The sequence below is a fragment of the Podarcis bocagei genome (assembly GCF_964188305.1).
Source record: "Podarcis bocagei genome assembly, chromosome: 6".
Taxonomy (NCBI): Eukaryota; Metazoa; Chordata; class Lepidosauria; order Squamata; family Lacertidae; genus Podarcis; species Podarcis bocagei.
In genome coordinates, this window is record NC_138130.1 from 71,121,740 (window position 1) to 71,137,529 (window position 15,790).

Here is a 15,790-nt window from a genome sequence, read left to right on the forward strand (position 1 = left end):
GGGCAGCGGGGACGCCGAGAGGTCTGCGCCTGCCTTCTCAGGGAGTCCTCCCTGCTGCCGGTTGAGGAGGAGTCCTTGGGGGCTGCTGCCCCCATGCTTTTAAGTGAGTAATAATAGAAAGGGAAGTGTTGGGAAAGGGGAGCCCTTTCCTCCTGGCTCGGGGTGGAGAGAGGGAGGGGAGGCTGCTGGCTGCACTTACCTCCGACTGTGTGCCCGTGTGTGTGTGCGTGAATGAGTGTCTGTTGAGTGTTGGCGGCCGTGGCCAGTCAGTGTTTCTTTATGTGAAAGTGAGGAGAGAGAGAGCGAGAGGAGCAGCTCTCAAGCAGAGCCCACACTGTACACTGTTTCCCCCACATATACAGTACATTGCAAAGCCGGGGAGAAGACCGAAAACATTCGTTTTTTATATAAGGCAGCCTGCCATTGGCTCGCGGGGCTGAGGGGCAGGTTGGCCAGCCATACAGCTCGCCTGTTACACCCGAAGAGAAACGCACGCAACCACACACACACTCCCCCTCTCTCCCTCACATGCACACACTGGCGAGCGCGTGCACAAACTCACACGCCCGCAGAAAAAATATTATCGCGTATTTGTTAAAAACAAAAACAAAAAACCCGGCGTTTCGGGACCTGTAGGCAGCTTTTTCCTTTCTTGGTCAGGTGGAGGGAGGGCAGGTAGAAGGGAAGAGCAAAGTAGCGAGGGGAGGGGGAAGCAGCCGCGCCGGTGCATAAAAAAGAAGAAAAAACATGCCCGAAACTGGTGTCCATTAACTGACATGGGAGGTTTCCTGTGGTCATAAACTCCCAACTCCGCTGGGCGCCGAAGTGGGGCGCTTGCTCGCCCGGTGTGTAGAGCCCCGCGGAAAAGCAGGGCTTTGTGTGACGATTTGCCAAGGGGAGCTGGCAGACAGTTGCCACGGGGCAGGATTTCAGTGGCTGGTGGTGATCTGGCTGTTTAGCTGGGCTGATCCCACGGAGAGGCCAAGAATACCTCACAGAGAAGAAGTTCGCAGCGCCCGGGAAAAAATGCCTTTCAGGGGCGCTGCCCAACTGAGAGATCAATACTTATAGCTACACAAAAGTCTGCCCAGTGACGAGGTCGGGGGGGGGATTTCACTGGCTGATCATCTCCCAAAATCTCTCTCAGTCAACAACAACAACAGTGCAGCAGCACGATTCTAGGGAGGGCTGGTGATCCACAACAGGGACCTAAAACAGTATTGACTTCATATTGAGATACTCTCTTTAAAGTATTACTTGAGCGGATGGATGGCTTTAATAAAACAGCAAAAGGGTCTTGTGGCACCTTAAAGACTCAACCTCCTTATGGCTTAAGCTTTTGTGGACTAGAGTATAGCTCATCTTGCGGTAGCTGCTTCCATGTATCATGCTGAATACCTATGTCACAAAAGCTTATACCATAGTCAATCTTTAAAGCGCTACAAGACTATTATTTTTTGCTGCAACAGACTAACGAGGCTACCCCTCTGGAAATTGTAAGAAAACATTACAGCCGCTCAATGGTGACAGTATGGCCTGTGGCTACATGTCTGTTCCCTGACAAGTTTTAAAGTTCTGTTAAACTGTCTTGTCTGCAGGATGGCATGGATGTATGCTTGAACAACATGTTTGTTTTATGCATTACATGTGTATACCTTGGCATCGCAAGTGCAGTTAACATTATGGATGCACTTATGTATGCCTCAAACAAGGATTAATCTATCACTTCTTCTTTAAAATAAAATTAGTGACAATATCATATGGTGTGGTTCACTCGTTTGATGGAGAAAGTCCTATGGCATCCATTTTTCTGCATTTTATGCTTAAGTGTTCAGTATGATATATAGAAACAACTACTGGTCAGGTTTCTGTAAAGCTTTCACAGTCTTGTACATTACATGGTAACATAATAAATAAACAAACAACAATTTATAACTGAAGCAGCTTCTCAATCAGTTTTCTAAATCATATTTTCAGGCCCTATCCAATGACTACTCTTATGTTTTAAAGATTGTATGACCTCTGCATAGTCATATCCCCTTATCTGATGCTATTCACACAGAAAAGTAGATACCAACAGAAGTCCTAGGAACAGAAAGACTCCAGATCAGCTCCAAAGTTCACAGGTTTTCTTTGCAAATACATGCCTGTTTATCGGTTCTTCCATTTTAGTTTCCCATATGTACAAAAGTACATATTAACCCAAAGAGAGAGAGAGGTGAGATGTAGTCTCTTTTCCTATTAAAAGTTCTTGTTTCTGTAATCAAAAGATATTAGAAGTCACAGAAAGCACGAAAGACCCCACAATCCTCTTTTCTAACTGTAAATCTGTGATGGGAGTATATATTTCTGTGCTTCTGAGAGCAAAGAAGCTGTTTCCATTTAAGAATATGAAGAACTTAGTTCTGTCCTCCTAGACAGTGAAAATGCAATATGCCTTTTCACTTTAAAACTCTTAGATTTCCCCACCACCACCTTTTTATACCTATAGAACAATGAGGACCAGAGAGAGCTAGAGGAAAAAATAGATTATAAGTAAGACTAGGTCACATTACAGCTGATAAGCAACCATTTTGACAAAGATATATAACACAACTGTTTTGATTTAAAAGCACTTTGGGAGCAAGGAGCGCTTTTTGGCTAGTTAGGTAGCGATGGGGTGGCCGTATGCTTATTAGTGGCAATTAACAAATAATAAATACTGTAACTGAAAACTGATACACATGTAGCAAGTAAAGGTCTCCAGGACATAGAGTGATGAAAAGTTTACAGTGCAATCCTATACATGTCTACTCAGAAGTAAGCCCTATTTAGTTCAATGAGGCTTTCAGGTAACTGGGTATAGGCTAGAGCCGAGAATGTCCAATATCACTTATCTGAGAGTAAGCCTCACTGGAACACAGTGAAATTTACTTAAGTAAACAGGCATTAAATTGTTTGCATGTTAAATTTATTTGTGTTAGGAGCAGGCCAGAAAGAAAATGGCCAGCCTAGATCCACATATTTGACTCCCGCTTATGCAGAACCTTGATCATGGTAAACTCTTATGTGTGTAGGCAGCTTCCAAGAAGTGCACACCTTTGCTTCTCTAGACCAGTGGCGTAGCGTGGGTTGTCAGCACCCGGGGCAAGGCAAGTAATTTGCGCCCCCTAACCCGTGGATTTTAGCACTGATTTTAGCACTGCGAGTGAGAGTGCGCGCTCCCCCAGATGTTGCGCCCGGTGCGGCCGGCCCCCCCTGCACCCCCCACGCTACGCCACTGCTCTAGACAAAATCCAAAGAGCCCTGAGGTGCCTTAAAATCTCACAAGTGCATTCCAGTCTGCAGAAGCTTATGCTGCATACAAACTGACTGCCTTATGGGTCTTGATCAAGGGCTTAAGGCTGTAGTGTAAGTTTGATATGTTGGAAAGTAAACTATTTTTTAACTCAGTCGTTTGTCCGCAGTGTTCTAACAGTTTAAATGAATTAGTTGTAACATATTTGCTCTGCAACTTGCAAAAGTGTTTGTGTTTTGTATGTGCACACATAAATAATGTGGCACTAGTATTCTGCTTCCCTCCCTCCTTCATCCTCCCCTCTCCAAGTTGTTTAGTTACCGGTATATCATCCTATGAACTGCATCATTGTTTTTAAGATCCTTATATTTTACCAAAATATCAAACATCAAGAACCAAGTATTACAGTTATCTCATCAGTGCCTTTTAGAACATTGTTGGATAACTGTAATACTTGGTTCTTGACATTCAGAAAAATTAAATTAAATCAAAATATGTGAGCACCTGCATTTTGAAGATCAAGCTTTGTCATGTTGAATACATTGATTTAGTTCTAGTTACAGGTAGGTAGGCGCGTTGGTCTGCAGTAGTTGAAACAAAACAAAATAAATAAAATAAAATAAAATAAAATAATTCCTTCCAGTAGCTCCTTAGAGACCAACTAAGTTAGTTATTGGTATGACCTTTCGTGTGCAAGAAGTGTGCATGCACACGAAAGCTCATACCAATAACTACCTTAGTTGGTCTCTAAGGTGCTACTGGAAGGAATTTATTTGTTTGTTAGTTTGTTTTGTTTTGTTTAGACATGGATTTAGTGACATCCCAAAATTGCTGATCACCTGTGAAAAATCTTAGTGATAGTTCTTAGCATTTAAGACATCCATATTTAATAAATTATCTTATTTACATCTTTTAAAATTGCTTTTATTCTTTATTAAAACATGTTTTATAACAAGTCTATGGAACAAGTTGAAAGCAGTATTTGGGATTCTGACATCTATTGGATTGTTTCAGGAACAGTATGATATGGTTTGAATGAGGGTGAGGGAGTAGGAATCTATGTAATTCCCCCCCCCCCTTTGGGGGGGTTATTCAATCAGATGCATATGCAGCAAAGCAAACTGTAGATGTATTTCAGCATTTTGGTAAGTTCAAGTAAAACTGATTTTCCACTAATTATCTTCATGGATGTTAAAAATAGGTGAACTTTGACTCATTAGAGGCACCTGTCTTTGAACAGACTCAGGGCCTCAAATTTGACTCAAACTCTTGTACTATATGAGGAATGGTGAGGCATAAATGCAAGTTAGTTTCTGTAATGCTAAACAATAGACATATCTGAAACAAGACACTGTTTCACATGCTCTCTGACATTTCTCGGAGAAAAACAGTGCATTTGTCAAGCATTGAAGAAACAAGTTCATATTATGATAGTGAGCAAGCCAAATAAATGAGCCATCTTTATGCCCTGCCAAATAATTTCTGAAACATTAACTTCAGACATTTCTCTAGAATTCAGAAAGCACATTTGTACCTCTTGATGTCATAATTTTAGAATATACAGAGCTGCCTTATTCTGAACAGACCAATGATCGATCTAGCCCAGTCATATCAACTTTGGCTAGCCATTGATCCTCTAGGCTTCAGGCAAAAGTCTTTGCCAGACCTGTTGTATAGGATCCTTTAATCACAGATACTAGAGACTGAAAATGGAATTTTTATTTGAAAACTGTTAACATAGTGAGATACATTGCATATCAGTCACACAATATTATAATTTTGATAATTAGGAAAATTCTGTAAACATTAGAAATATTGTTAAATTCAAATTCAGTTTCTTAAGACATTGAATTATGATAGCCGAATTAGTACAGTTGGAATGGTAAAATTGTTATTTTTAAAAAACAAGTACTTTGCTGTTAAGAACACCCTCACATCAGGGTCACCTGATCAGATAAGAAAAGATGCAAATGATCTCACTCAGCAGTTTCAAATATGTTGAACAGAACTGGATACAAGTTGCAATCATGTGGGACCTCACAGCATAAAAGCCATGGGACTCTAGGTCTCTGAGCAATATCATGTCAAAACAGCCACTGGATGGGAGAGGAACCATCACAACACAGTGTCCTGTCCCCAGTTCCCAAGCCTGCCTGTCCAAAAGCATGCCACAGACAGTGGTATCAAAAGCCTCCAAGAGGTCCAGGAGAATCTACTTTGAATGTCACCCCAAAATGTGACCAAGTCATTTTATGTGCAGAAGCCAACCATGAAACCAGATTAAAGTGAGTCCAGATAATCAGTCTAATCCAATCGTGTGGGGGGTTGTGCAGTAACCATCTGCTCAAGTTCCTTGACCAGGAAAGTGATATTTGCAACCAACCCAAAGTGATTGCAATCTTTGGGTTCCAGAGGGTTTCTAAAAAGCTGTCTCTCACAGAAGGAGACACTATTAGCATCCTAGACTCAGCCAATCATTTCTACTAGAAGTAAACAAGCATGAAGGAAAGGGGTCAAGACAAAGGGTAGGCTGCACTCCACCAAGCACTCTTTTCACATCCTTATGTCACTACAACTAAGAATTTTTTGTTTTTTAAAGGAGGACCAGGGTGGGCCCTGGACATATTCATCAACTGAAAAAAGTTAGTAGTGTCTAGGCTGAGGTGGATGCAAATTATTTTATCATCCAAGTGTTTAGCAAAGTAGTCATAACAATGCACAAAAAGTTCCCTTATATCATTTTTTAAGACTAGGTTGCAAAAGGCTGCAAGCTGCCTAGAAAATCTCTGCTGGATAGCACTGCCTCGACTAGATGGCGGTGGCAAAATATTGTTTCTTCACTGCTATCACCCGTGTAGAGCAGGCTCATAAGTTAGGCTCATAAGAGTTTCCTGCCACTTGTGTTCACTCCGTCTCCCTAACAGCTTCATCTTATTTTAAAATAATGAGTAAACAGGTTCTGCTAAATGGTACTTAGAAATGAGTGTGTTAACAGTGTCCCAAATCCTACAGAGCACCAGCAATAGCAGCAGGAAACTCAGAATTCTCTGAGACCATATGCCTTTAAGGGTGGCCCATTAATAGAGCTGCCACATTGGCAGAACAAAATAATTGCTTAAGTTTAAGAATCACATGAAAATGTTCTGTCTATGACGGGGGGGGGGGTCAAAGAAAAGTGTCCCCACCCCCCAATCATAGTTTCCCCAGCCACTCTGAGCGGCTCCCAACGGAATATTAAAAACACAATAAAATATCAAACATGAAAAACTTCCCTAAACACCCCCATCACCATATACTGTCTAATCAGGAACATGAAATCAGCAGTGTAACCTGCCACGTGTCAATGACATTCTGAAACACCCTCATGGTTTGTCATGTCAGCAATGAATACCTGAGCTGTATCAGATGAAGCAGCCATGACATAAATGTTTTGAGAACACTTGACATATCATGAATATTAGAGAGCATACCAATCAGGAACTTTGTACTCTCTCTTACACAACTGCTCAACATCAGGAAATTCCTAACTCCATCGAGACACAACTAAGTCCATTGCCAACTAGTGACTAAACTATATATATTACAACCACAATCTATTGAGTTGGAGCAAACAAGGCTGCCATGGCAGAAATGTTTAACGGGTGCTTGAAGTTTTTAGTCTTTTGTGAATTCCTATAGAAAACAACCTCTCTGAATTATGTGTGGCTTGACACTTTGCTATCCAAAAGTTTTTGCACTTCGCCAGATGTTGTAGCGCACTTCTAGGCTTTTTAATATGTAGCTTAAGAGAAAGTGCTAATTTAAATCTGCATTTTTAGGGGGGGGGGGGAATGCTTGCTTAAATTCATATCAAAATAGTATTTTTGAGATATTTCTTAAATTCACGAACTAATGTAAAAATGGAATTAAAAATAGTACAACTATCCTGTGAATTGGCCTTAATCCCCCTTTAAAGCCATCACCAAATCTTGCGGCAAAAAAATCCATTTTTTTAATTTATGTATTCAAGTGGGAAAGTATCGGGGAGAAGGTTTATGACCTAAATCTCCTGCAAATCATTGTTGTGAGAAAAGGAGAAGATGTAGTCAGGGCTTTTTTTTCCCCAGCCAAAACTCAGTACTGGCACCTCTCAGGTGGGCGCCATTGCTGTTATAAGAGAACAAGGGAGACATTCAGGAAAATAGTACTGGATGTAGCACTGTCCACTTTCTACATACTATGCATAGATTTAAGAGTAGGGACAGGCACAGGTTGATCACAGTAGCAAAAAGGGCAACTGCTCACAGAAATTGCTAAACTATCCTTGTATAAAGAGCTGCTTATGCATTTTCCAGGTGGGCCTGTGTGTGACCAGGTTGAGAAAATTAAGGTTATCTGGGTATAACATGGCAAAAAAATGGAACAATCTAGGAATTACTGTGGAGATAGGCTACATGAGATGGTAATATGAGATAGTACATATGTTGAAGAAAACGTAACTACCTGTTAAATCTGAAAGTCATGCTATAGGAAGTCTGGGATATAGCTCAGTTGGTAGAGCATGAGACTCTTAATCTCAGGGTCATGGGTTAGAAACCCACGTTGGGCAAAAGATTCCTACATTGCAGGGGGCTGGACTAGATGACGCTTGTGGTCCCTTCCAACTCTACAATTTTATGATTCTATTACAGTGGTACCTCAGGTTAATAACTTAATTCGTTCTGGAGGTCCGTTCTTAACCTGAAGCTGTTCTTAACCTGAAGACCACTTTAGCTAATGGAGCCTCCTGCTGAGCCGCTGCTGCACGATTTCTGTTCTCATCCTGAAGCAAAGTTCTTAACCCCAGGTAATATTTCTGGGTTAGTGGAGTCTGAAACCTGAGGCATATGTAACCTGAAGCGTATGTAACCCGAGTACCACTGTATTTCACCTCTAATTACATGATTAAAAATCTATGTAGATTTATTTCTATTTTTTGTGAAATTATTAGTACTTAATGTGTTAAAGGAAGCCAGTTGATCACAGAGCTTAAGATACATGCAGATTCTACCCAGAATGCTCTCCTCTTCAGATAGAATGATACGGACAACATTAGCTAAGTCAGAATTTTGCTTTCTCTTCAGCTTGGCCAAGGGCTAGTTTCCTTCCTTCTGTTAAAAAAGAATTGAAATTATTACGCATTAAAAACAGTTAAAAGAAATTACAGTCTCGGGAATTGGGTGGGTCCTGAAAACACACTTTCACACTTATCACATTTTGCTAAATTTCGTTGCTGCAAATATGAGTAGTACAAAGAAAATGATACAGAATGCAGAGACACATCTTTCTTAGGGCATCTATTGTCACTATTGAAATATTTTGCATCACTCTATCGTTGTTGCCTTTTTTATATATATAAAAATATGTTGTCAGATACAGCTGCTGTGCAACTGAGGGTGTGTCAAGGCAGAAGCAGGCAATCAGTCATCAGTGTGAGCAGCATCACCCAGTCTCTCAACCTGGAAGCAGGCCTGACAGGGAACGTTTTTATAGTACCAGGGACAGTTACGTATCCAGATCTGGTTCATTGGTTCAAGGAGCATTCCTTGTATCTGGCCTCTTTGCAGTTCTCTATTTTGGCTAGATCTGTAAAGCAGTGCTCAGGCTGCACCCCACCTTACATTCTTTAGATCAGAGAAAGGGAACCGGTGGACCTCCAGATGTTGTTGAGCTACAAATTTCACCATCCCAGACCACTAGCAGGGGATGATGGGAGTTGTAGTCTAGTAGCACCAGGAGGGCCACTGGTTTCATTTCCCTGCTTTAGATAATCACTTCACTACCCCAGTTAGCTTATGTTCTGTTTACTTATTCCAGTCTCTCTCCTGCCCCCCTCAACCTTTCCTGTTGGCTGGGGCTGATGGGAGTTGTATTCCAAAACATCTGGATGACATCACATTGGGGAAAGTCTGAGTTATACCATAACATTTGTTAAACGAGTCTAGGTGTCAGCCTATTGTTTCAAACTCCATTTTAAGATAATAGGGGACAAACTTAAAGCATTATAATCCATATATGTGTTTCTATATAATTTCTTCATCAAGTTATGCACAAGCACATACTTAGATAGATGCTACACCTATTAATTATTAAAACTATATACCTATAGCTATTATATGTGAAATAGGTAAAGTTGAAAGATACTATTGCAGTGGAAGACTGTATCCCACTCACTGCCTTCCTTTCCCCTCACCCCTTATCCTTAACAGCACCGTCATTTTTCTATAACATCAATTTCCTTCAGAAACAAACAGGATTCTTTTCTATAAAAAAAAATATACTCAGAAATTGAAGCTTATTAAATTCATTGAGGCGTTTAAGAGATGCTTCATTATTCCACCCCTTTCTCACATTGCCCGGGGCAGAGGTGACCATTGGTGCCTCTGCAGTACCATGATCTTTCAGGGTAGTGCTGCACGCTTTACGATGAGAGATGCGAAACATTAGCCATCCAGCTGCTGCCTGAGCCTGCAGGCCTTATATATGAACTGCTACCATGGCCAGCTACATTAAAGGCCATTGTGTGTTTAGAGAAGGGAGACTGTGAGGCTGCCAAAGGAGTGCACCTTTTATTTGTACAATGCTTTCTCTCCCAGTTGCATGACATATCCACAGTCTTGCTTATTTTCTCAACATGTAACACTTTTCTCTGCCCACAACTCAGTAAAGCAGTTACAGTGTTTTTAAAGCTTAGAATTTTTTTGCCTGGAGCCCACATACAGTACACAGATTCTAGAAGACACATGTTAACATATTTTGTTTTAATGGCCTACATATACTCCCGTTAAGCTATTTTGTTATGAAAAGTAATGATTCTCGACTTTGTTGAAATAGGTACCCCCAAAATGATGTAATATAGAATAGTGATTTTCATACTTTTGCTAATACTCTATCCTGAGGTAAGTCTGTCATTCGGTCAATTAGCCACTTTGATGTGGTTTTAGGTGCAAAAGATAGTACAAAGTAGCTATGGCTAAATCTGACTATTTCCAATATGTATCTGTCTAGTGTAATCTTATCCATAACTCAATTCAGTTCTGTTTTCCCACTAATCTGTCAGTCTTTTTTAAAAAACTAAAAAAACCCAAAACTTTTAAAGTACAATTTGAATTGTTATTTTATCTCAGAATACACGTATTTCTCTCAAAATGTAGTTTGAAATGCTTTTTTAATCTCTTAAGTACATCTTAATGTGTATTTATCTCAATGCAATATTTCAGTACAACTTTTGATAGATAAAACCGCCAAGAACTGCAACACAGATTCAGGATAAATGGGAAAGCTGGTGTTTCAAACCACACAATAGTCCAAGACCTGCAGATTTCATATAAGAATTTCCCTAAGTTACATTTATTAAGCATCCCTATTACAAAATGCAATTTTTTTGTTAGATGCACAGTGTTGTAAAGCCTCTTACAAATCTCTGACATGTGGAATAAATACACCATCAAGCCTACAACTTTCAGAAATTGTGCCTCAGACTTACAATAATCTAAAGGAATTGTGACTCAGCCCCCATAGTCTGGTATAGGTTCAAAATGTAAAATAAGCTAGGACAGCTTGAGTCATAACATTTGCATGCATCCAGAGCAGGCTTCCTCAACCTGGGCCCTTCAGATGTTTTTGGCCTACAACTCCCATGATCCCTAGCTAGAAGGACCAGTGGTCAGGGATGAAGGGAATTGTAATCTCAAAACATCTGGAGGGCCGAGGTTGAGGAAGCCTGATCCAGAGCGTTCACAAGACCAGTGTCCCTGCCCCTAAAGTGCTCCTCCAACACAATTTCTTTTACCTTTCTTGTAAGATACCCCCCACATGTCCAGGCCCAGATAAAAGACCTACAGTGGTGCCCCGCAAGACGAATGCCTCGCAAGACGGAAAACCCGCTAGACGAAAGGGTTTTCCGTTTTTCAATGCACTTCGCAGGACGAATTTCCCTATGGGCTTGCTTCGCAAGACGAAAATGTCTTGCGAGTCTTGAGATTTTTTTCCGCTCCCCCCCTTTTTCTAAGCCACTAAGCCTTTAATAGCCTTTTAGCAGCTAAGCCGCTAAGCCGCTAAGCCTTTAATAGCCGCTAAACCGCTAATAGCGCTAATCCACTGAGCCGATAATAGGGTTGCTTCGCAAGACGAAAAAACCGCTAGACGAAGATACTCGCGGAACGGATTAATTTCGTCTTGCGAGGCACCACTGTATAAAGAATTTCTAAGGGAGGCTATCCATTTAACCTGCCTAGTAAACACTGCTTTATTAATGGTAAGCATGATCTCATTTGTGGCAGTGGGAATATTGGTACTTAGGTAGGGACCTAACAAAGACAAGGAGGGCTTTTGTCAGATTAACAATATAAACAGGGCCAGCCCAATACATTTTGGCACCTGAGGCAAACTACACAGTGGTGTCCTCCCTTTCTGCCAGGGAAGAGGGGGTGAGTGAATATCTCATGGGTGGGCCAGGCCTGACTATAAAATACCTCAGTCCAGTAGTAACTGTTGCTCAGTGGCATAGAATGAGTGGGGCTGCAGGGGCATTTGCTCTGGGCACAAAAATCTTAGAGGCGCAAAAATTCAAAAGAAAAAGATAGTAGTAATAAAAAATAAAGAAGAGCACGCCCTCACACAGAACATTTCCCAATATTTATGTGGGCAGACTGAGGAGCAGATTTGGGCGACAGCCAGTTGCCAGGGCACCCTCTGCACGGACTTTAGAAAGCTACCTGCTCCCAACCATTAAGAAGGCCTGAAAGATATACCTCTTGCATCTGGCATATTCATGATTGATGCTTTACAACTGGAATTCTGCTTCGTTATTGCTGTGAAAAGTGTTTTAATTGACTGGGTATTTTTATTGGCTGTTCTCTTTGGTGGAGGGGGGAGGGCGAGATTTGTTAATTTTATGGTATCTGTGTTGTCCATTATAATTTTTATTGTACATTGGCTTGGGGGAGTATTGCCTAAAAAGACAGCCTAGAAGTACTTTAAATAAATAAATTGTTGGTTTGAAAACATTGCTCTCTTTTTGTGTGTGTAAAATAGCATGGACACTAAACAATTCTGCTAGCATAAGGAGTTTTAGCTGTGCAGTGGAACTTCCCCACCTTCTCCTCTCCCTTTAAAAGACAGATTTCAGGCTTTCCTGGCCTACAGTAAAAACAACGGGCTTCTTAGCTTAGCATGATGCTTGCATAAGCTTTGAACCTGCACCAATAGCTCAGCATCCAGGATAGTGTGGGGTATCCTTACTGCTGGTATTCAGAACATCTTTTCTAGAAGCAGTACTGGGTGAGTATGGCAATCCTGAAATTACACACTGGCCTATATAGCAAGAAAATTAAAAGGGAAATTTTAAATTTCAAGCAAAGTTTCCTAAAATTGCAGGGGAGTGAGGGTTGTTTTGTTTTTAAATCAAATGTAACCACAGAGCAGAGTGAGCAGTCCTAGTTTTACCCAGCGGGAGAAGACATACACAGCAAACCTTGCTACTTTTTACACTTCACAAAATAGTGCAAGCTGGGAAGTGCGGGTCTGCTGAGCGTCACTAGTCCAGTAGGTACCTGTGAGACACAACCTCATAGCACGTAGCATTTGAAACAGCAATATATAGACTAACTGGTGGTAGATGGAGACAGATTGGCTAAGGCAATGCCTATCAAGCACCTCTTATCTCATTCTACTACTGTAATTCTACCTATAGCACAGGGGGCAAAGCAGATTTCTCTGAACGACCACTCTTACTAGGAAGACCTGTAGTTATCGAAAAGGAAGTAGCTGCTACTATTCTCCCTAACCACAACTGCCTCCCACCTGCCTCTGTAGTCTCTCCGTGTGTCTGCTATACAACACACACAAAAATATCAGCCCCAAAATGCACTCACCAGACATAGAAACATTCTGATGGGATAATACACCAACATTCTTATCAAATTTACGAATGGTTTAATAGTGCTTCGCATGATGGTGGGTTGATGGATGGATGCTTATTTGAATGGTCCTGTCCATGTGGGGAGGGGATGATTAAGGATACCGTTCCGGTAGATCTAGTGTTCTGTGTGATGGAGCCAGGGAGCGAGAGAATGCCTTTGGGTAAACTTTGCAGCACAGCCGTTTTGTATTACACCACATCCAGGGATTTCTCTGTTAATCATGTTGTTGCTCATTAAAACTTGATTTGATTTGTGGGCTTTAAACATTATTCCTTGTGAGAAAACTCTTGCTGACTTGCCCTTGTATTTTGTTTCTGTTGAGTCATCCCACGCAGACATTGGAACAGAGGACCCTTCATGTCTAAGAGAAAGCAAGTCGAAAAAGAGCAGTCAGTATTTGCTCTGCCGCCTATTGCCTCCTTCTTCCTTTGCCCCTCTCTTCTCATTGTCTCGTCAGTTTTCACAATGCCTGATTCCTTATTTCTCCTTTAACTATGGATGTGACTGCATACCTTGTTTTTACCCAGTCTTAAGTCCAAACTAGATGTGACACATATAGTTGCATGTACCTTTCTACTGACTTCTCCCTTTTTCAAACCAAAAACATCCTATGTTAAAAACAGTAGAGCAGAGAATCAGAAGGCTTAACCATTTGCCTTTTGATTAGTTTTTCACTAGCATGGCAAGGGTATTGTGAGCAGGGAAACAGCCCAAGGAGAAAGGGTCAAGTTCTTTCTGTCACTGCTGCTCCTTTGCTCAAAGATGAAGCTTGCTGAGGACTGCTTTTGATTTTATTTTTATTTTCTACTTAAAAAAAACATACATGCCTAGTTATGTCCTTCCTTCAGGCTCAATTATAGTTATATTTAAGCAGAAAAAGTTAAATATTGCCCTCCTCCCAACTTAGCACAACAAACCCTTCTTAAGATTTATAATATTAACTTGCAACATACTTAGGATTAGGGAGAATGTAAGAAGCACCCTAATCCAAATGTAAGACTGTTCTTGAAGCTACCAGCATGAGTTTGATCAAACTGCGGGAGGCAGTGGAGGACAGAAGTGCCTGGCGTGCTCTGGTCCATGGGGTCACGAAGAGTCGGATACGACTAAACGACTAAACAACAACAAGAAGCACCCTGCTGAATTTGACAGTGGCCAACCCAATGCCGGCTTAGGGAATTGTGCAAACATGATACCATGGTCAGTGGTACTAGAAGCCACTGAAAGATCAAGAAGCACTATCACACTCCCTCGGTCCTGCTCTTAAGACAGATCATCTGACAGCTGACTAAGGCTGATTCAGTCCTCAAACCATGCTAGAACCCAGACTGAAATGGATCCAGATAATCTCTATCCACCTGGAATTCCTGCAACTCCCCCCCCCCCACTTTTTCCACTTCCCTACTCCAAAAGTGGCATATTCACAACCAGATGGCAATAGTTATAAACAAGGGTTCAGGAACCTCCAAATGATGCTCAACTCCCATAATCCCCGCTGGGTGGCATTGACGGGAAATGGATTCCAGCAAGATCTGGGCATACTACCACCTGTTGAAGGGCAAGATGCACAACTCCATTGTGTAGGGATGCATTCACCACACCCTGGACCCACCTGTTCATACCTTCCCCACTAGAATGGCTTTCACCAGGATGGACAGGGGTCAAGAGAAGTTAGGATTGCATCATTGCAAGGTTCCCGCCCACATCACTGTGTGACTTGCACCCACCATGCATAATTTTACAAACTTGTATAAACTCCTGTTGTTGTTTTTCTAAACAAAAAATCTGAAACACTGTGGGAAATATTACAATGAAGTACTAACAATAATTCTTTTCTCGTCATCATCCATTCTATAATGCAACAAACAAGCTATCACTCTGCTTTGGAACACGTTTTTAAAAGAAAAGCCTGACTAGCATTTCATATAACTTTTAATTGCATAACTTTCTAAAGAAATGCCTGAAGTAACTGATATCCATTTATCCTAAATAGAACCCAATAAGGCAGGCATGTATGTACAAAATATTTTACCCCATGTGATCCCATTGAGATTCTAGTATGAAATTCTGCAGGTAGATTAATACAATTTTTTATTAAAAAATCATCATATTAATTTTTAATCACTTTTTATAATTTTAATTTTTGTAACTTAAATTTAAAATTTAAAGTAAGTCCATCATGTGACATATCATATTAAAGTCCATGAAGTTCTGAAGAGATTGGTGCTTTTAGTTTTGACTTCTCTCAATGCTGGGCTGAGTTTTTTAAGATTTTTGTGTAGTCCGACAAGGCCAAAATTGTCAATTTATTGAAATGTCAAACCCTCATAATTAAAAAATGCGATGTGGTAAAAAGCTAAAATTTTGATCATTCAACAAGTGTACAAAATATTAAGAAAACTGGATGACATTTCCCCCTAATATCCACCGTTTGTTTCTTGGTTTCTTACTGCCAATTCAAATCTTCTAAGTGTATTTATGAAATTAGGGGGTTTCACCCCTTGGTTCCTCACTTTTTACCAATTAAATGCCATTCTGTTCATCCAGTTTCAGGAGATCCTTCTGGACCTCT

General features: G+C 40.9%; 1 protein-coding gene across 5 annotated transcripts in view; it reads right to left on the bottom strand.

The window, feature by feature from the left end:
* Positions 1-368, bottom strand: part of BBX (BBX high mobility group box domain containing) — a 121,162-nt gene extending 120,794 nt beyond the window's left edge. For all 5 annotated transcript variants that reach the window (XM_081198969.1, XM_081198966.1, XM_081198964.1 and 2 more), the window contains exon 1: positions 200-368. The gene's annotated coding sequence lies outside the window, so the exon portion shown is untranslated. The remainder of the gene's footprint in view (positions 1-199) is intronic.
* Positions 369-15,790: the final 15,422 nt, after the last annotated feature.